Here is a 22,400-nt window from a genome sequence, read left to right on the forward strand (position 1 = left end):
TAGTTAGCATTTTGTTACATTCTGTTAAGTGACATTTTTGGGGCTTTGAATATTAGTACTTTGTAAATAAACACATGCATTAAATTTCTGCACTAGGCAATAAAGCAGATTGCGTCCATCATTTCACCCAACCGTGGGATGGACTCTTCCCGCACTCGGGACTCTGACTTTATTGGTTACACGGACTCTTGGCCTTTCGCCGGCTTTGTATTCATGTTACCTGATGAAATTGCTCTATACAATATTGCTGCCATCTAATGCACATTCAAATGTCATAAATCAACACTGCAGAGCTCTCCCTGTCCTATGCCGTGCATGAATTGTATTACGTTTGATGATATCTGGAAAAGTGCATGTACAGCCTGGCCCATCTTCTGTTGCTAGCCTCAATTCTTATTTGTGCTCTGATATTTGCTCTCATAAAAGCATGTTAACTTCTTGGTGACAGGGGGCATTATTTTCACATCCGGATGAAATGCATGCCCAAATTCAACTGCCTGCTACTCATCCCCAGAAGATATGCATATTATTAGATTTGGATAGAAATCTCTGAAGTTTCTAAAACAGTTAAAATCACGTCTGGAGTATAACAGAACTTATTTAGCAGGCGAACCACAGAGGACAAACTATTGAGATTTTTTTTTTTTAGGTCACTATTTACAATGCGTTTTCATTGGGAATCCAGATTTCTAAGGGACCTTCTTGCAGTTCCCATCGCTTCCACTGGATGTCAACAGTCTTTCGAAATTGGCTGAGGTTTTTCCTTTGTGTAATGAAGTACGGCCATCTTGAACGAGGGTAACTTGAAGTGTACTGTTAGAGGCGCGTGACCAGAAAGCATGCTACAGTTTGTTTTCCTCCTGTATTGAACACAGATCATCCAGTCTTCCATTTTTTTTGATTATTTACATTTAAAAGAATACCTAAAGGTGTATTACAAAAGTAGTTTGAAATGTTTTGGCAAAGTTTACAGGTAACTTTTGAGATATTTTGTAGTCACATTGCACAAGTTGGAACCAGTGTTTTTCTGGATCAAACACGCTAAATAAATGGACATTTTGGATATATAATTGACGGAATTAATCAAACAAAAAAAACATTTGTGAAGTTTATAGGACATATTGGAGTGCCAACAAAAGAAGCTCATCAAAGGCATGAATTATGTTTTTATTTCTGCGTTTTGTGTCGCGCCTGCAGGGTCGAAATATGCTTGATGGTGCCATCTTCAGATAATATCATCGTTTGCTTTCCCCCGAAAAGCCTTTTTGAAATCTGACATGTTGGCTGGATTCACAACAAGTGTAGCTTTAATTTACTATCTTGCATGTGTGATTTCATGAAAGTTTGATTTTTATGGTGATTTATTTGAATGTGGTGCTCTGCATTTTCTCTGGCTTTTGGCCAGGTGGGACGCTACCGTCCCACATATCCCAGAGAGGTTTTAACACTAGAAGCTTATTACCTAAATGGATCAATTGAAAGTGTGGGTTCACAGCTCCAATCCAGATGTGTTGGTCATTACTGAGACGTGGTTAAGAAAGTGTGTTTTGAATACCGTTCTGGTTATAACCTTTTTCGGCAAGATAGATCTTCCAAAGGTGGGGGAGTGGCAATCTTTACCAAGGACCACCTTCAGTGCTTAGTTGTCTCCACCAAGTCTGTCCCCAAACAATTTTATTTGCTTGTTTTAGCATTAACCTCTTGAAACTACCGGGAGAATTGTCATCAACTGACACTAATTAGCATAACGCAATGGACAAAAAAATATTACTAGAAAATATTCATATTCATGAAATCACAAGTGAAATATATTGAAACACAGCTTAGCCTTTTGTTAATCACCCTGTCATCTCAGATTTTGAAATTATGCTTTACAGCCGAAGCAAGACAAGCATTTGTGTAAGTTTATCGATAGCCTAGCATTATGCCTAGCTAGCAGCAGGCAGCTTGGTCACGAAAATCAGAAAACCAATCAAATTAAATAGTTTACCTTTGATAAGCTTTGGATGTTTTCACTCACGAGACTCCCAGTTAGATAGCAAATGTTCCTTTTTTCCATAAAGATTATTTTTGTAGCCAAAATAGTTTGTTCTTCACGTTTGGCTGAGAAATCGAAATTGCGGTCACGACAACGCCGAAAAATATTCCAAATTAGATCCATAATATCAACAGAAACATGGCAAACGTTTTTTTTTTAAATAATCAATCCTCAAGGTGTTTCAAATATCTATTCGATAATATATCAACCGGGTCAGTTGGCTTCTTAGTAGGAGCGAGAGAAACAATGGCCGCATTGGTCTACTACGCACATATCACTCAGAGCCACCAGCTGACCACGGACGCAATGTCGCTCACACTTGAAACTATGTCTTGGGACACTAGACACATTAGGGAAGCCATAGAAAAAGGAATCTGGTTGATATCCCTTTCACTGTTCAATAGGGACGCAGAGGTTTCTAAATAAAGAGTTACTTCCTGATTGGATTTTTCTCAGGCTTTCGCCTGCAATATCAGTTCTGTTATACTCACAGAAAATATTTGTACAGTTTTGGAAACTTTAGTGTTTTCTATCCTAAGCTGTCAATTATATGGATATTATATTATCTGGTCCTGAAAAATAGCCTGTTTACTTTGGGAATGTCATTTTTCCAAAAAATGAAAATAGTGCCCCCTAGTTTCAAGAGGTTAAACTTTCAAACAGCTCTTTGTTGACTGTTGCTGGGTGTTACCATCCTCCATCAGCACTGGCCTGTACCCTAACTGCCCTAAGCTCTCTCCTGGTCCCTGACAATAAGTCTGAATTCGTCCTGCTAGGTGACAAACAGGGACATGTTTAAACCACCTGACCAAGCCCTAAAGCAATGGGACACCCTAAATTTATCTCAGATTATTACCAATACCACAAGGTTCGACTCCAGACAGCTAGAAAAGGCTAACTCCTCAATGTTATCCTCACAAATAATTCTGAAAGGTCTCAGTCTGGTGTTTTCTGTAATGACCTTAGTGATCACTGTTTTACAGCCTGTGTTTGATGGCTGCTCAGTGAAATGACCTGTCCTGATTTGTCAGACGCTTGCTAAAAAACTTTAATGAGAAAGCCTTCCTTCATGACCTGGCCTCTGTAAATTGGTATAGAATCAGCTGGATCCCCTCTGTCGAAGACGCTTGGACCTTATTTTTTTGAAATTTTCAGCCATATTGTTAACAAACATGCCCTCAAAAAAACAAAACAGGTTTAACCCCTGGTTTGACCGTGATCTTGCAGAGTTACTCCAGCTCAAGAGTTGCATTTGGCGAAAGGCTCGGCGCACACACACAGGCTGACTGCCTCTAGTTCAGGCAAATGAGAAATAAGTGTAATCCGGCTATCCGGAAGGCCAAAGTTAGTTACTTTAAGGAGCAGTTCACTCTGTGGGTCTAACCCCAAGATGTTCTAGAAAACAGTCAAAGACGTGGAGAACAAACCCCCCTCACAGCTGCCCATGTCCCTTAATTTTGATGTGGTTGTTACTCATAAGCACATGGCTGCGCTTTATAAAATCACCACTTCATTAAGTCAGGATTCCTATGACTCAGCCACGCCTCCTAACCTGTCCAACATTTCCTTATCTCCCACCCCTTCTAATGCGACAAGCCCCAATGCTCCTCCCTCTTTTTTACCCTGCCCCGCTACAAAGTTCATCCCTGCAAGCGGTCACTGAGTCCAAGGTGCTATAGAAGCTCCTTAAAACTTGACCCCCCCCAAAAAACATTGGGGTCAGATGGTTTAGACCATTTCTTCTTTATTGTCGCTGCCCATATTATTGCCAAGCCTGTCTCTTCTCCCTAGGGAGGTTCCCATTGCTTGGAAGGCAGCCAAGGTTCGTCCTTTATTTAAAGGGGGAGATCAAGCTGATCCTATTTCCATTTTGCCGGTTTATTAAAAGTGTTGGAAAAACTTTCCAATAATCAACTGATTGGCTTTCTTGATGTCTATAGTATTTATTCTCTCTGGTATGCTTTCTGGTTTCCGCTCAGGTTATGGATGTGTCACTGCAACCTTTAAGGTCCTCAATGATGCAAAACATTGCTAAAAATCAAGGGCAATGGTGACATCTATTTTTATTGACTTGGCCAAAGCTTTTGATATGGTAGACCATTCTATTCTTGTGGGGTATTGGTGTCGTCTCAGAGGTGTTTTTGGCCTGGCTTGCTAACTACCTCTCTCAAAGAGTGCAGTGTATAAAGTCAGAACATCTGCTGTCTCAGCCACTGCCTGTAACCAAGGGTGTACCCCAGTGCTTGATCCTAGGCCCCATGTTCTTCTCAATTTACATCAGCATAGCTCAGGCAGTAGGAAGCTCTCTCATCCATTTATATGCAGATGATACAGGCTTATACTCAGATGGCCCCTACCCGGATTTTGTGTTAAATGCTCTACAACAAAGCTTTCTCTGCCCTTAACCTTGTTCTAAACATCTCCAAAACTAAGGGCATGTGGTTTGGTAAGAAGAATGCACCTCTCCCCACAGGTGTGATTACTACCTATGAGGGTTTAGCGCTTGAGGTAGTCACCTCAATCAAGTAATTAGGAGTATGGTTAGACGGTACACTGTCCTAATCTCAGCACACATCAAAGCTGCAGGCTGAAGTTAAATCTAGACTTGGTTTCTTCTGTCGTAGTCGCACCTCTTTCACCCCAGCTGCCAAACTAACACTGATTTTGATGACCATCCTACCCATGCTAGATTACGGAGATGTAATTTATAGATCGGCAGGTAAGGGTGCTCTCGAGCGGCTAGATGTTCTTTACCATTCGGCCATCAGATTTGCCACCATTGCTCCTTACAGGACACATCACTGCCCTCTATGCTTCCCTGTATACAGTTCTCTCTCAATCTCTTCATTCAAAAGACTCAATCATGGACAATCGTACTGACAGTTGTTGCTGCTTTGCATGATGTATTGTCTACCTTCTTGCCCTTTGTGCTGTTGTCTGTGCCCAAAAATGTTTGTACCATGTTGTAGTCTTCGGTCTCTCTTTATGTAGTGTTGTCTCTCATCGTGATGTATTATGTCCAACATTTTTATTTTTTAATCCCAGCCCCCATTCCCGCAGGAGGCCTTTTGCCTTTTGGTAGACCATCATTTGTAAGTAAGAATTTGTTCTTAATTTTTCACGTTCAAAATTGTGCACTCTCCTCAAACAATAGCATGGTATTATTTCACTGTAATCGCTACTGTAAATTGGACAGTGCTGTTCGATTAACAAGAATGTAAGCTTTCTGCCAATATCAGATGTCTATGTCCTGGGAAATTTTCTTGTTACTTACTACCTCATGCTAATCGCATTAGCCTATGTTAGCTCAACCGTCCCTGGGAAGGGACACCGATCCCAAATCATTTTTATGTGAGCTGATCAAGTTACACTTGTTTGAAGTTCACTACTGTTTGCCAGCTACACAGTGCATTTGGAAAGAATTCAGACCCCTTCACTTTTCGCACATTTTGTTACATTACAGCTTTATTCTAAAATGGATTACATTTGTAATTTCCTCGATCTACACACAATACCCCATAATGATAAAGTGAACACAGGTTTTTAGAAATGTTTACAAATGTATTACAAATTAAAACAAATACCTTATTTACGTAAGTATTCAGACCCTTTTCCATGAGACTCAAAATTGAGTTTAGTTGTATCTTGTTTCTATTGAGATGTTTCTACAACTTGGGAGTCTATCTGTGGTAAATTCAATTGATTGACATGATTTGGAAAGGCACACATTTGTCTATTTTTAATTTTACCTTTATTTAACCAGGCAAGTCAGTTAAGAACAAATTCTTATTTTCATTGACGGCCTGGGAACAGTGGGTTAACTGCCTGTTCAGGGGCAGAACGACAGATTTGTACCATGTCAGCTCGGGGGTTTGAAGTCGCAACCTTCCGGTTGCTAGTCCAACGCTCTAACCACTAGGCTACCCTGCCGCCCCCACACTATAAAGATCCAACAGTTGACAGTGCATGTCAGAGCGAAAACCAAGCCAAAACTGGAAAAGGGTACTGGAAAAGGGTACCAAAACAATTCTGGAAAAGGGTACCAAAACAATTCTGCAGCATTGAAGGTCCAAGGTCCAATTTGTAAGTCGCTCTGGATAAGAGCGTCTGCTAAATGACTTAAATGTAATGTAAATGTAGAACACAGTGGCCTCCATCATTCTTAAATGGAAGTAGTGTGGAACCACCAAGACTCTTACTAGAGCTGGCCGAACGGCCAAACTGAGCAATCGGGGGAGAAGGGCCTTGGTCAGGGTGACCAAGAGCCTGAAGGTCACTGACAGAGCTCCTCTCAGATGGGAGAAACTTCCAGAAGGACAACCATCTCTGCAGCACTCCATGGCCAGACGGTAGTGTACCACAATCCTTTACAGACATAGAGCGCAGGTACAGTAACATGATGATAGCGACAATAGATAACATTTCAGACTGATAAACAAAGTGCCACATCAGGTTCACCCTTCGACAGAATTCTGCTCAGGCGTAAAATATTCTGTATTTTTTCCCCTGTCAACAAGTCTCTGATTGACGTGTTGTGGTTTATATACATTTTTCTTATGGTACCGTTTTATTTCTATTAATTGTTTTGGTAAGTCACAGTATAATACACTTTAAAGTATTTTCTTTTAGGAGAGAATGTATGTGCACAGAAGCTCGGGATTATTGGATTGATATTACTAGGCAACCAGAACTAGACTTTAGTTTCAAGGGGCCACATTGTATTAAGTCTGAAAAGCGTAAATCGATACAGGCTACCTGTAGCCTACTGTAATCATTTCATGGGGCAAAAACGAAGAGCAGGCTTCCCCGTGCTCGCAAGACTGGCCTAAAGACAGTGTCATGAATAGATAGGATATTCTAGACGCAACAGACCAAACACACTTGTATCATTAGCAAGAGACAGAGCAGGCAGGCTAGCGTTAGGGAGAGTCGGGCAGAAGCATGCTCATATGTTTTGGTAATCTGCATCTCACCAAGTCTTGCAAATTCATCAAGGAAACCGAAAGTTTGCCTCTTACTTTCTGGTTTTATTTTAACTACACATCTTCCCCAAGCCTTTACAGCCTATCAGCTATAACACAGAAAATATGTTTTGTGATAACTGAATTGGGATTTTAATTGTAAAAAAATGTTTAGGGATTTTCTGAATGTTAAGGATCACAACTTCGTTGGATTGAGGTCTGGGCGTTGACGAGGCCATTCCGAACCTTTAAACGTTTCCCCTTACACCACCCGAGTGTTGCTTTAGCAGTATGCTTCAGGTCACTGTCCTGCTAGTAGGTGAACCCCCATCCCAGTCAAATCTCTGGAAGACAAACAGGTTTCCCTCAAGAAGTTCCCTGTATTTAGCGCCACCCATCATTCCTTCAATTCTGACCAGTTTCCCAGTCCCTGCGAATGAAAAACATACCCACAGCATGATACTGCCACCACCATTCTTCACCTTGTTGATGGTGTTCTCGGGATGACGAGGTGTTGGGTTTGCGCCAGACATAGCGTTTTCCTTGATGGCCAAAAAGCCCAATTTTAGTCTCATTTGACCAGAGTATCTTCTTCCATACGTTTGGGGCATCTCCCACATGCCTTTTGGCAAACACCAAACGTGCTTGCTTTTTTTTCTTTAAGCAACAGCTTTTTTCCTGGCCACTCTTCCGTTAAGCCCAGCTCTGTGGAGTGTACGGCTTAAAGTGGTCCTATGGACAGATACTCCAATCTCCGCTGTGGAGCTTTGCACCTTCAGGATTATCTTTGGTCTTTTTGTTGCCTCTCCGGTTAATACCCTCCTTGCCTGGTGAGTTTTGGTAGGCGGCCCTCACTTGGCAGGTTAGTTGTGGTGCCATCTCTTTTCAATATTTTTAATAGTGGATTTAAAAATGGTGCTCCGTGGGATGTTCAAAGATTCTGATATTTATTTTATAACCCAACCCTGAGCTGTACTTCTCCACAACGTTGTCTCTGACCAGTTTGGAGAGCTCCTTGGTCTTCATGGTGCCGCTTGCTTGGTGGTGCCCCTTGCTTAGTGGTGTTGCAGACTCTGGGGACTTTCAGAACAGGTGTACAGCTGTGGCCAAAAGTTTTGAGAATGACAAATATTATTTTCACTCCAGAATGTTATGAAGAGTGGAATTAATTGCATTTCATCTAATCAAAGTCCCTCTTTGCCATGCAAATGAACTGAATCGCCAAAAACATTTCCACTGCATTTCAGCCCTGCCACAAAAAGACCAGCTGACATGTCAGTGATTCTCTCGTTAACACAGGTGTGAGTGTTGACGAGGACAAGGCTGGAGATCACTCTGTCATGCTGATTGAGTTTGAATAACAAAATGGAAGCTTCAAAAGGAGGGTGGTGTTTGGAATCATTTTTCTTCCTCTCAACCATGGTTACCTGCAAGGAAACATGCTGCCATCATTGCTTTGAAAAAAAGGGCTTCACAGGCAAGGATATTGCTGCCAGTAAGATTGTACCTAAATCAACCATTTATCAGATCATCAAGAACGTCAAGGAGAGCGGTTCAATTGTGTGAAGAAGCCTTTAGGGCGCCCAAGAAAGCCCAGCAAGCTCCAGGACCGTCTCCTAAAGTTGATTCAGCTGCGGGATTGGGGCACCACCAGTACAGAGCTTGCTCAGGAATGGTAGCTGGCAGGTGCGAGTGCATCTGCACGCACAGTGAGGCAAAGAATTTTGAAGGATGGCCTGGTGTCAAGAAGGACAGCAAAGAAGCCACTTCTCTCAGGTAGAGGCTAATATTCTGCAAAAGGTTCAGGGATTGGACTGCTGAGGACTGGGGTAAAGTCATTTTCTCTGAATCCAGAAAAAAGCTTGTCCGGAGAAGACAAGGTGAGCGCTACCATCAGTCCTGTGGCATGCCAACAGTGAAGCATCCTGAGACCATTTATGTGTGGGGTGCGCTTCTCAGCCAAGAGAGTGGTCTCACTCACAATTTTGCCTAAGAACACAGCCATGAATAAAAAATGGCACCAACACATCCTCCGAGAAATTTCTCCCAATCATCCAGGAACAGTTTGGTGATGAACAATGCCTTTTCCAGCATGATGTAGCATCTTGCCATAAGGCAAAAGTGATAACTAAGTGGCTCGGAGAACAAATCAATATTTTGGGTCCATGGCCAGGAAACTCCCCAGACAATCCCATTGAGAACTTGGTCAATCCTAAAGAGGCGGGTGGACAAACAAAAACCCACAAATTCTGATGAACTCCAAGCATTGATTATGCAGCCACTGATTTGTTGCATGTCAGCACACTGCCTCTAACCCAGGAAGTACCGTGTTGAGTTTCTAAAACAGGCGTTTCCTCTCAAAGGGTGTTTCCTTTGCTGCACTTGGCTCTCCTTGTCGAAACATCCAGCGGAAGAGGTGACAGCGCATCCTCCCAAAAGAGTCTCACAGGTGACTAGACTACCATCTGACCAGTCTGAAAGCAAAACTCCAGTGTTTGACCATGGCTGGCTTGTGCAGGATGATCGGTCCCTGTTCTCTGTTATAAACTCAGCAAAAAAGAAACGTCCTCTCACTGTCAACTGTCATCTTAAGTTTGGTGTTTTTCCAGAGTCAGTAGAAGGCCTTCTTTAGTGTCCTAAGTTTTCATAACTGTGACCTTAATTGCCTACTGTCAGTAAGCTGTTCGTGTCTTAACGACCGTTCCACAGGTGCATGTTCATTAATTGTTTATGGTTCATTGAACAAGCATGGGAAACATTGTTTAAACCCTTTACAATGAAGATCTGTGAAGTTATTTGGATTTTCACAAATGATCTTTGAAAGACAGGGTCCTGAAAAAGGGACGTTTCTATTTTTGCTGAGTTTACTTAATTGTTTGAAACTTGAATGTTTTACTACATATTATGAGGCATGTCTTGGGCTACCTACATTCTAAGTAGCCTAGCCAAAATCAAACAAACGTACAGGAAATTATTTTTAAAGACTTCCATATGCAATTGAAACCAGTAGCCACTCGCTCATGTTCTATTGGTTTTCAAATCAACTTTCTTTCATTGGCTACCGGATAAAGGCAATATCTTAGTCATATAATCAATTGAAAAATGTGTAGCCGATGATTTTTTATCTTGGTCACATGAAACCGCTCAAGGGTGTTTTCCCGCTAATTGCATTATGGATGAACATTTGGGTGTAGCCTACTGCCTTGTACGCATACAATGTGAAGAAATAATAGGTTATCAACATTTTATGCTAAACGTTCTGATGTATTGCATGAGCCTCATTGCTTTAGCCTTGGCCTACTGGTTGTATTAATTTGGGATTGATCGTCCCACAACTGTCCAACAGACTGTTTGGAATAGGCTATTTCTGTCTCGCACAGAACGACAAGCTGACCAATAGAATAGATCAACTTTCCTACTATGTGGGATAGTAGATTGACAGGCTAGTGATTTAGCTCTTCGTTACTTGTGTTGGCTGAGGAAAAGTTCATGTGGGTATTTATTCTAACATAGGCGGTGTGTGGGTTTCAGGTTTGGGAAGCAAATTTTCCATGCACCCTCACATTTGCAAACTTATGCAAGATGGCCTACTATTCCAAATGCAATTATTGGATAGTCAATTTAGGCTAATATTAAATCACTCACTGTTAGCAAAATAATACTAGGTAGGCTTATAGAGGCTACATTTCTTCTTTCTTTGCACAGGAACATGTCCTTTTTATAAGCGCATTGCAATTCTACTACATGCTATGACTGGAGACATTAGCAGAAACTGACATGCATGATTGTTGCTGAAACTCACTCGGAAGACTGCACACACGCACTACAGCCTGGACCTAAACTACATATAGTCATTGGCATGCTTACACGTGAGCAACACATTTCACAATTTTGCACTATGGGACTGGACTGGGAAGAGACCAATTGACTACAACATGTCAGAGGAAAGGGTGAACTCCAGATTCTATAGGAAAGAAATCACTATACTGCAATGAGTAGCCACTAGCCACTAAGTTTTCATAACAATCGGAAATCTGTATTTTTGGACAATTTTTTTTTTTTTTTTTTTTTTTTTACACCTTTATTGATCCTTTATTTAACTAGGCAAGACAGTTAACACATTATTATTTTCAATGACTGCCTAGGAACAGTGGGTTAACTGCCTTGTTCAGGTGCAGAATGACAGAATTTTATCTTGTCAGCTCCGGGATTCAATCTTGCAACCTTACAGTTAACTAGCCCAACGCTCTAACCACCTGATTACATTGCACTCCACGAGGAGACTGCCTGTTACGCAAATGCAGTAAGAAGCCAAGGTAAGTTGCTAGCTAGCATTAAACTTATCTTATGAAAAACAATCAATCATAATCACTAGTTAACTACACATGGTTGATGATATTACTAGTTTATCGAGCGTGTCCTGCGTTGCACATAATCGATGTGGTGCGTATTCGCGAAAAATGACTGTCTTGCTCCAATGTGTACCTAACCATAAACATCAATGCCTTTCTTAAAAACAATACACAAGCAGATATTTTTAAACCTGCCTTTTTAGTTCAAATTGCCTGCGAACTCTGTGAAGACTATTTCTTCCTAACAAAGACAGCCAACTTCGCCAAATGGGGGATGATTTAACAAAAGCACATTTGCGAAAAAGCACAATCTTTGCACGACTGTACTTAACCATAAACATCAATGCCTTTCTTAAAATCAATACACAGAAGTATATATTTTTAAACCTGCATATTTTGCTAAAATAAATCCAGGTTAGCAGGCAATAAACAGGTGAAATTGTGTTACTTCTCTTGCGTTCATTGCACGCAGAGTCAGGGTATATGCAACAGTTTGGGCCGCCTAATTTGCCAGAATTTTACGTAATTATGACATAACATTGTAGGTTGTTCAATGTAACAGGAATATTTAGACTTATGGATGCCAACCGTTAGATAAACTACGGAACGGTCCCGTATTTCACTGAAAGAATAAACGTCTTGTTTTCGAGATGATGGTTTCCAGATTCTACCATATTAATGACCTAAGGCTCGTATTTCTGTGTGTTATGTTATAATTAAGTCTATGATTTGATAGAGCTTTGTATGCATTCACCAGAGTCCCCAATGAAATCCCCTTGAGATATTAATGATGTTGCACTGCCTAGGAGTTCCACTAGATGTCAACCATTGATAGAAATTTGAATGAGACTTATGGTGTTGTGGGAGTGAATGAGTGCAGAATCTGTCAGGTGTCTCGCAGTCAGCCATTTTCTGATCGCGCTTATTCCTCATGGTATCCACTTGCGTTCCATTGCTCATGAAGACACAAAGGAATACTCTGGTTGGAACCTTATTGAAGCTATAGGTTAAAAACATCCTAATGATTGATTCTGTACTTAGTTTGAAATATTTATTCTGTAATATAACTTTTTAAAGTTTTTGTCCGATGTAACGCTGACCAGAATGAGCGTTTGGATATGTATACCAAACGCGCTAACAAAAGAAGGCATTTGGACATAAGACATTATCGAACAAATCAAACATTTATTGTGGGCCTGGGATTCCTGGAGTGCTTTCTGATGTAGATCATCAAAGGGAATATTAATCATGTAATTTCTTGGTTTATGTTGACACAATCATTGCGGCTAGTGATTTTTACTTCTGAGCGCCGTCTCAGATTATTGCATGCGTTTCTTTTTCCATAAAGGTTTTTTGAAATCTGACAGAGCGGTTGCATTAAGGAGAGGTATATCTATAATTCCATGTGTATTATCATCTACATTTATGATGAGTATTTCTGTTGAATGATGTGGCTATGCAAAAATCACTGGATGTTTTGGGAACTAGTGAATGTAATGCACCAATGTAAACTCATATTTTGATAAATATGAACTTTATCAAACAAAACATACACAATACATGTAACATTAAGTCCTATGACTGTCATCTGATGATGAAAGGTTAGTGATTAATTCTCTCTCTATTGGTGGTTGTGACTGGTTGGAAAATCTTTGGCTGGAAAAATGGCTGTGTTTTTCTGTGTCTATGTGGTAACCTAACAATCGTTTGTGGTGCTTTTGCTGTAAAGCATACTTTAAATTCGGACACTGTGGTGGGACTAACAACAATATTAACTTTAAAATGTTATGAGATACATGTATGTTTGAGGAATTTTAATTATGAGATTTGATGTTTTGAAATTGGCGCCCTGCACTTTCACTGGCTGTTGTCATATGACTGTAATCCCGTTAACGGGAGCGATAAGTTAATTGATATGCATTCCAGGTGACTACCCCATGAAGCGTGTTGAGAGAATGCCAAGAGAGTGCAAAGCTGTCATCAAGGCAAAGGGTTGCTACTTTGAAGAATGTCAAATATAAAATATTTTGATTTTTTTTAACACAATGGTTACTACATGATTCCATGTGTTATTTCATAGTGAAGACAAACTATTATTCTACAATGTATAACATAGTAAAAATAAAGAAAAACTTAAATGAGTAGGTGTCCAAACTTGTGAATGGTACTATATATTTAATTTTTTTAACCAATACTTTGACTCAAATTATCAATATGGCATCCAAAATAAAATAGCTGTATCTAAATGTATACATTTTTGTGACAGAGTACCTTTTTTGGATGTTGTGTGTTAGTGTTAATCAGTCTTGCGGCCTGCCTCTGCAATATATACTAGGCCTAGACTTCAGTATCAGCACTTCTACCAATGGTGATTCAGTGTTTCGTGACTGTTTGCACCAAATATAACTTCTCATTCACTTAATAATTAATTGACTGAGAGGCTTGGTACAATTGAGAGCATAACATTAAAGATAGCCACACAATGCTTTTACTTGTGTACACGTTGATACAAGGTCCCAGCACAAGTATCCTTTCAACATATTATAATAATACATGTGAAATGAGTCCCATTGAAGTCAGTAAGTCAGGACCTCAGGGGTGATTGATTGATGGGGATAGAGGGGATGGGTTGGCCATCATATAAGGTCCCATTCACAGGGGACACTAGCATCAGGACTCCATACAGTCTACACAAAAGCATTTCCACCTCAGCAGCTACACGTGTACAGCAACTCATGCCCTTGCAAATTCCCTGACAACTGGGTCGAAGAACCCCACTACGGATAGAATTGTGGCTTCGATAAACAAGCATCCTCTGCTGTTGAACCGTGGGGCTGACTTCAGAACAGATCTGGGGAGGATAACGCAATTCAATTAAAGCATTAGGAGGTCCAACATATGACAGCACACATACTGTATACTTAGGCACATCTTTGGTATATGATGCACGTGCATAGAAAAGCCCTCCATCCTCAGTCAGTTAACTAGAAGGGTGGCATTATTTTCATTAGGACTAAAAATACTAATGGCTTTTGAAATCGCCTAAATGCAGAAAAGCAATGGTATACAAGTATGGTTTTAGCTATCAATGCAAACCTCTGCTTTCTGTGGAAAACACCTGAAGGTATACACCACATTGATGGGTGTGGCAGTAAAGTTTAATTGATTGATTCGTGAAACATACCATGATGCCACAAGTTTCTAGGAAGGGAGGCTGGGGCAGGTGGAAATGGTAGGTGTGCTATTGCCATTCAAGCAAGCAGATACAGTGCCTTGCAAAAGTACTCATCCCCCTTGCCGTTTTTCCTATTTTGTTGCATTACAATCTGTAACTTTCGGCTGAGCCGTTGTGGCTAGACATTTCCACTTCACAATAAAAGCACTTCCAGTTGACCGGGGCAGCTCTAGCAGCGCAGAAATTTGACAAACACTTGTTGGAAAGGTGGAATTGTGACGATACCACGTTGAAAGTCACTGAGCTCTTCAGTAAGGCCATTCTACTGCCAATGTTTGTCAATGGAGATTGCATGGCGGTGTGCTCGATTTTCTACACCTGTCCGCACCGGATGTGGCTGAAATAGCCAAACCAACTATTTGAAGTGTTGTCCACATACTTTTGTATATACAGTGAACATCTAGTATGACAAGTTTCAAACCGGTTGTATTTCTGCCTGCTTGAACAGCAAATAGTTAAAATACAAAAGAATACATTAAATAACCCTGGGAATCAATATAACAACGCTCAGAGAAGCAAAGAAAAACATACAAAATAAGTTACCCCTTCCTTTGCGAGAAATGGAGCTGTTGGGAGTGTACGTAACCCTTCATCTGCCATCTAGTACCTAAATTCTCAGGCACCCCTCACCTCTGCAGCCTGGCAGGCCCATCCTTGGCCTCCCGGCCCTCCTCCCACCTTGCAGCATGTCCCTGAGCATGAGGCTGGAGTCAAACAGGTTCCACAGGATAGCGCCCGTGCTGGCAGACATACTCCAAATGCCACGGCGTGAAGGCAGTCATTAAGGGAGGATTAGGGGAAAACAGTAAAATGCTCATGGTAACAGCCAGACCGGTCTGATAAAGACAAAAAAACACAACTCAACCACTTTTTATATCCAAACATACATAAACAAAAAGGTGTAGTTTGTGCTTGTGACATATGCCCAACTTGCTTTTCCATATCAGAAAAACTAAAAAAAATCAGGTCAAGCTTGCCCAAAGCCAAAAGCATGACTGTTTAAAAAGAAAAACACTCCTTTGATTGCATGAATACATTTACCCCTCCCCCCGCTCTCTCTCCCAGATTCTCCCCAAAAAGAGAGGAACAAGTATATGTGTGAAGTGCCACATGACAGCCAGCCAGTCCTTTTTATTCCAGCGACTTACTGTCTCTCTTTGTCATATAAAAACTCACTCCCTGCCTTCCTATCAAAGGCTCAGAATTCTGGTTTGGTGACATTTCCCCCCGGCAGTCAAATCTATGGGGCTGAATGTAAATAGAAAGCAAGAGGCCTTTATTCAAAGCAGAGCCCTGAGGTTCCCCATGCAAAGTGCTGTTTCAGGTTGACAGGACTCCATAGCAGTGGAACGACCAACGACAGGAGTAGAGGGGCCAATAACAGTCCTGTCGCCACTCACTTTGACTATTCAAAACATAGTGGCCCTCAGCCGTGCAGTCATCCCTGATAAGCCAGGGCCATACAGCGTGGACCTTCAACCAAACTAGCTTGTGAGCGGAACAGTTACCACAACAGTTCTACTGGTGTACGGCTAACCGAAACTACGTGGCTTGGATTTGCTAGAGGTTATCAGACACATTGGGAGCACTAGCAATACAAATAGAAGAGGAAACATATTGACCAAGGACATGTTTGTCCTCGGGTAAAACATAGGACAGAATTGCAGATTATGTTGCTGACAGCTAAAATGATATAACACAAGGTAGTTGTCACACTAGTCAATCTGTCTGTTTTCAGTCACTGGTCATTCCATAAATCAGCTGTAACAACAAGACACCTGGGTTGCCCAGAATAACCAGGGTGTCCTTTTCTCTGGGCACACCCCACAGAACCGGCCACGTCATACAGCAGAGAGAGGAGAGGCCGGAGAGAGAAAGAAAAGAGGAGAGAGCGAGCGAGAGCTTGGTTGAAGAGTACCTCCCGACAGTTTTTTCCCCTCTAGTCAGGAACAGAAAGAGAAATTAACTCTGCTCAGGCGTTTCTTTTACGCCTGCTACGTTAGGTTGGCCGTGTTCTGACCCTTCGGGGAATGGAGGGAGGAGATGGATTTAGGGAGTGAGTGCAAAAGACTGGGTGGTACTTGAGATATTCGACTGCATAGAATCTCAGAATCATTAGCACCGGTGTAAATGGATCAGATTTGGCCAAACAGGACTAGGCAGCTCACCTTTGAACCCTAAAGTAAAGACGGGCTGTCAACCTGCACTGCAGGTGGGGTTGAGGAGGGGGTAAGGCCACAAGCAAGGAAAAGGATTTGTCTGGGAAATCTATTGGAATTACATGGTTCTGGCTGTTTGGCCGCTGATGTGAGCCCAATATTAGCAGTCAAACAGCTGCTGCCTGTCCTGGGTGATCTTGTTCGACTGTGCTAAAATGATGGAGTGAGGAACATGGAAGACAGAAAGACACAGCAGGAGAGAATAGTCTAGTCTGACAGGAAATCTCTGCTCATGAGCGGTGTCCCGCCTACTGAGGGATGTTAATGTCTGTTGGAGTTTCTCAACCCCAAGTACTGGGCTGCTAAGTTAAAGGTCCAATGGAGTCTTTATCTTAATATAAAATCAGTTCTGGGTAACAATTAAGCACTTGAATGGGATTGTTTTCAATTAAAATTGTGAAAAATAAACAAAAATAGCTTCTTAGCAAAGATAGATTTCTCAAGCAAATTTTTGCTAGGACAGTGTGGGAGTGGTCTGGGGGAAACGGAAAACTGGCTGTTTTTGACAGAGGGGTTTGGAACTTTCTTATTGGTCTATTAAATAATTACCACCTGGTCATTTTTCCAACCTCAGTGTAGAAATATATATAAAACACAGGAAGAAAAAAGGTACTGCACTGGGCCCTTAAATATTTCCCCAGTAAGAACATATTCTTAAATGTAGACTCAGCTAAATAACATTGCCATGAACAGCACCGCAGATATTGAGACGAGCGAGATGAGACTTCACTCTCACAAAGTCACACACACAGTATCTGCGCATGTGCACGGGTTCGCCTCACGCCGTCACAGCGTGGCAACCACGGGACCAAAACAGTGGAGAAGTTGAGACTTGCGCATCAAAGCTTTTAGTTGTTGCGGAAATTGACCCACTATGCTGTTTACTTTCTGCATATAAAGTACGTCATATCGCCGAGTCTACCTTTAATGTAAACAAATCATACAAAGACTTGTATGTTTATCTTTTAATTTAATGAGTGTGATCATTGTTATAAAGCACAAAGAACACAAATGCTATGACAACTCACAATATAGCTATGCAAAGCAGATATCCTAAATCAACAACTGTATGGTCAAATGAAGGGTGTAAGTAAGAAACCAACATTTCACCGAGAGATGATCCCATCTAGTCTGGCTGTGGCAGCCCCAGTCATAACAGGGAAGGCATGTTATTGTAATAGTAAGAAATTCCATATGGCTAAAAGCAGGATCATAGGAAAATAGAAAAATCAGCACTATCACTGACCATGCCCCATAATCCTAAAAGCTGAAATCCAAAAACTAAGATTTTAATCCCATTCATACCATGCGCTCACAGAAATCCAGGGGGATGAAAATCTGTATAAAACAAAACTAAATATCCCTCCTGCTTCACAAAGGACAGATAATTCAGCACATCCCCTGATAGTGATGCTCATTCTAGTGTCATCTCTCAGGTGAACAAGTTTGGCCAGGGGGCCAAATGCCACATTCTGATTTTGCTTCTGGAACCTGATTGTAAAGGCGAATGTTAGTGAGTATGACTGTCATCTGAAGTGTTAACTGCACTAGTCTGGGAGACACTGACTGAAGTCTCCATGAATGTCACTATATGTATCGACATACTCCCTGTTCACCCTCCTGGACATTGTGAGATGTCATATGTTACAGAGTGGCCAGTTCCTGCCAGATGTCAACACGAGGCAGTGGATCATATAAGGTTACAGCGGGGTCGCAGTCAAAATGAAATTTGCACATTGACACGAGTGAAAGTACTTTTTGGCAACAGCTTACTTGAGACTGACACTGAATAGGGGGCAGTAGTGTGTGGATGTGTGAAAAGCATCTTATGTTCTACTGCCGGTGTGTTGTGTGTAGTGTGGTGTTCTGACCTGTAAGCAAGTAATGGGAAGAGAGCTATGCGATGAGAGAGCCTTCAGGCCTGAATACCGTAGTCACTGATTAGACTCAATCACACTTGCATGATGAGAGAAACCACAGTGGAGCTCAGATTCCTGTGAATAAGACTGAGAAATTAGGTGACGACTATTCCAGGACTACAGTTAAATCTCTTAATCTCCTGGCACAGCCATAAAAGTGAATACATTCTTCAATGTGCTGGATGGCCAGTACTGTGTGAAGGTGTAGATATGTGGGGAGGATTCACAAATTTATGTTCAAGTGCAACAAAACAAATGAAAAACGCATCCACGTTCAGCAAATAATATCCTACAACTTTGAGAGACAGGCACTTAGAACTGCTAAAAAAAGGGGATAGTTATGGAGTCGGCAATTGGGTCAATCCCTCTATTGAAAGTAATATGATAATTTATAATCAGTGTCCACAAATCCTTACAATGCACTTTTCATCCATGGCGAGTGCCAAAACAGCTTGTTTTGCTCCAAGTCACATTAAGTTCTTTAAGTAAAAAAGATACATGATGTAGGGTAGCCTATACTCAAAATGTGACAATGGTAAAGGACCAGCCCCAGTACACTGACAACACAGAAACCGCAAGTATTATGGTTCCATTTGGATACATGTAAAAAATAAAATAAGAAATACAAGATTTAAAAAAGGTTCCTGAACTACAAGCTCGCTGATCAGTACAAAATACATTAATCTTTATATATTAAATTGTTACCTTGATACATACATACACACACTTGAATATAATCTGCCATATACTCGTACTACCTTAATACTTTACATCAAAATGAAACGTACATTTGTATTGGAATAATATTGATTTAAAAATAACGTCCAACCTTGAAATAAATCTCACTCATATGAAGAACAGCTAAAGCGCAAGTGCTTTTGTGTACCAAGCAAAATAAGATTTTAATGCATATTTGTGGATTCCTGAATTTAGCTGCTCACTGGCTAATATTCGAGATGTACTAACGTTACACCCGTCCACCTAAATGTTGTCCCACAGCACACAGTAGAAAAACACCTCTCTTTTATATCATTTATACATGATTCAGAGACTAGTATATTTACTAAAATGTATGTTTATTAACTACAATTATCGATATATATTATGGTACCCCTGAATCCAGCCGAAGCTGGGCTGATGTCTTTCAGTCAGAAAAAAGCGATGTGGAAATGGGCTTTGAACGCCATCTTGTACGTTGCAGCTGCTTGGGCCCTGAATACAGGAACCCATTCATTCAAGGAGGGAAGCGAACTAGCAAGATTAATTCATCTTTGTGAACCAGAAATTACAAATATCCCTTTGAAAAACGGAACATGTTGAACGTGACAAAGATATTATGGAACATCAAATAACTATATTGGAAAACTTTACCTGCTGGCGTCCTATATAGTCTCAAAATGTAACAAATATACAAGTTATTTCAACCAGCGATTGACAATGGCAACATTGTTGTTACTCGTTCTCAACATGACGACAATTTCTGGTTCGACAAAACTAAAAGCCCCGTTTAGAATGTTTGCCGCTTGTATTGTTGACATAAAAAATCCCCTCCCTACACTTTATTTTCAGTTCTAGAAAGTAACAGGATTAGCTGCTTCCATTTCCTCTAGTCTGCTCCATGAAAGACCATTCACACTGGAGCGGACAGAGGTATGGCTATTAGGTGTAACCACTTGTACACTAAAACCTATGGGGCCAGGTTGAACAGATTGTAGAAATCCAATTAACGTTAATTTACTTCCTCTGTATATCAAATTAAGGCCAATCAAATGCTGCCAGCCCGTACATTAATAAAGTAGCAAGCTGGCTAAACATACCGCTTACGAGTTAGCAATATAACGTTAGGTGGCTGATTTATGCAATAGCTAGCTCGTCATACATTAATAGACAAGCTTGTTGCTGATTTTAGGTGTATTAAGGCCATAATCTTGTACTGCCATAGTTATCACGCCAGATATGATAGCTAACTGTAACGCAATATAATTGTGGCTGGCTGACATAATGGCTGTTCAGCGAATGACAACGTAAACAGATAGCTAGGAAACTAGGCGATAGGTGTCGAATGTGTCCAGCCTAAACCCAACAGCAGCAGCTCCATCTTGGTTGGGTACTGTTGCAGGCTCACACGCACAATTGGAAACATGTCAAGCTTCTTGCTAATTGCAAACGTAGGCAGTAGTATGGCTTTCTATACCGTCTCAGTCTGTGTTATGGACTACGAACAAGTGTGTGTGGGGTTGCACTGATAGCCAACTAGCTAGCTTTCGGCTCCAGTGATGTTGAAATAGCCATTTTTGTCTCCTATTACCACTTAACGTTACTTGCTACAGTTGTATTATAACGCACAAATACTCTATGCATTATATGACCACTTAATCATTGGTAAAATGTCAGATGCATTAAAACATTATGCATCACCATCTATGACATTTGGTATAACTTAGTTAACTAAATTAGTGGTTGGATATAGCTAATTTGCTAGCAAGCTCGTTATCTAGGAATGTCAGCAAACGTCTATCACAATCATCTTGATTTACAAAAGCCAATTAGACTGAATATTAGTTAACTAGCTACGTTTGCCATTTTGTTAAATGCGTGAAAAACAGTGCAACTCAAATTCAGACGTTGACAGTTTTGTTAACTAGCTTTAGCTAGTGATCTTACGAAAGAAGCTAAGTTCCACTAGCTTTGAGGCTTACATTTAGCTGCCAGCTAGCTAGCCCACTCACTGGTATTGCAAAACCTAAGCCATGGCAAATAGCTATGCCCCACCATAATAAAAACTTTGCATAAAGTAAGTTATATTGTGACTACCTACAACCACAACTCAAATAAGTACAACATCGAATAATTTAAATTGTGTTTTGTGCTTTTCCAACTACCTACCTACCCACCCACACCCCGTTAGCTTCAACCAGCGAGTCACTCAACTCAATTTAACCCCTTCCGCCTAGCTTCCTAGCTAGGCACCCCAGACAATGTTAGCAACAGAAGTTAGCTACGTCTTTAGAAAAATAAGTTGCCATTAATGCGTCCCAACTCATAACTAACTTACCCGTTTTCAGTCGAGGGTATCCGTTGTTTATATCGCATTGACTGGAAACAGCGAAGATCTACTCCTCTCCACCTAGCTAATACACAGACTAGATCTAGCAAGCTATCGAGGAGTGGCACTCCCCGAACAGAGGTTTCGATCCGCCAAGAGGAGACACACCGGCACAAAGATGAGGAAATGTTCACCCTACTAAACCAACGCTTTGTGGAAAAACACTGCGTTTGAGAGTCTATGGGTGGTCTTGTATTTCACAACAGTCTCGTTCCAATCTTCTAACTATCCTTCTGGTCTTTCCCACCGTAGTTCCCCGTTCTCTCTTCACACCACCAGTATCTCAAACGCTTCCCCCGGCCATCAAACAGCAGAGATGGGCGCGGTAACCCTGCTCTCAGCTCTAGGAAACCCCACGTTACGGCTACGTCATAGCGCACGACAAAGGGTCGTCGTCGATTCAAAAATCTGGTCATTTGGTGGATTTGGTACAAAATTGATGTAGTTTAATACTAGAAAACTATCCCGCTTCAAAATATTGTATTTTCATATTTTAGTTTGTACTCCCTTGAAATTCCATTCATGAACCTTTTTGTGATAGACTACTACTTGACAACCACCAGTCTACTC

At 41.0% G+C, this 22,400-nt stretch overlaps 1 protein-coding gene across 1 annotated transcript in view; it reads right to left on the bottom strand.

Annotated features, from left to right (window-relative positions):
- Nucleotides 1-22,158, bottom strand: part of LOC135528171 (guanine nucleotide-binding protein G(I)/G(S)/G(T) subunit beta-1-like) — a 58,615-nt gene extending 36,457 nt beyond the window's left edge. Inside the window, exon 1 of the mRNA XM_064957067.1 lies at nucleotides 21,780-22,158. The gene's annotated coding sequence lies outside the window, so the exon portion shown is untranslated. The remainder of the gene's footprint in view (nucleotides 1-21,779) is intronic.
- Nucleotides 22,159-22,400: the final 242 nt, after the last annotated feature.

This window comes from Oncorhynchus masou, chromosome 33 (genome assembly GCF_036934945.1).
Source record: "Oncorhynchus masou masou isolate Uvic2021 chromosome 33, UVic_Omas_1.1, whole genome shotgun sequence".
NCBI lineage: Eukaryota > Metazoa > Chordata > Actinopteri > Salmoniformes > Salmonidae > Oncorhynchus > Oncorhynchus masou.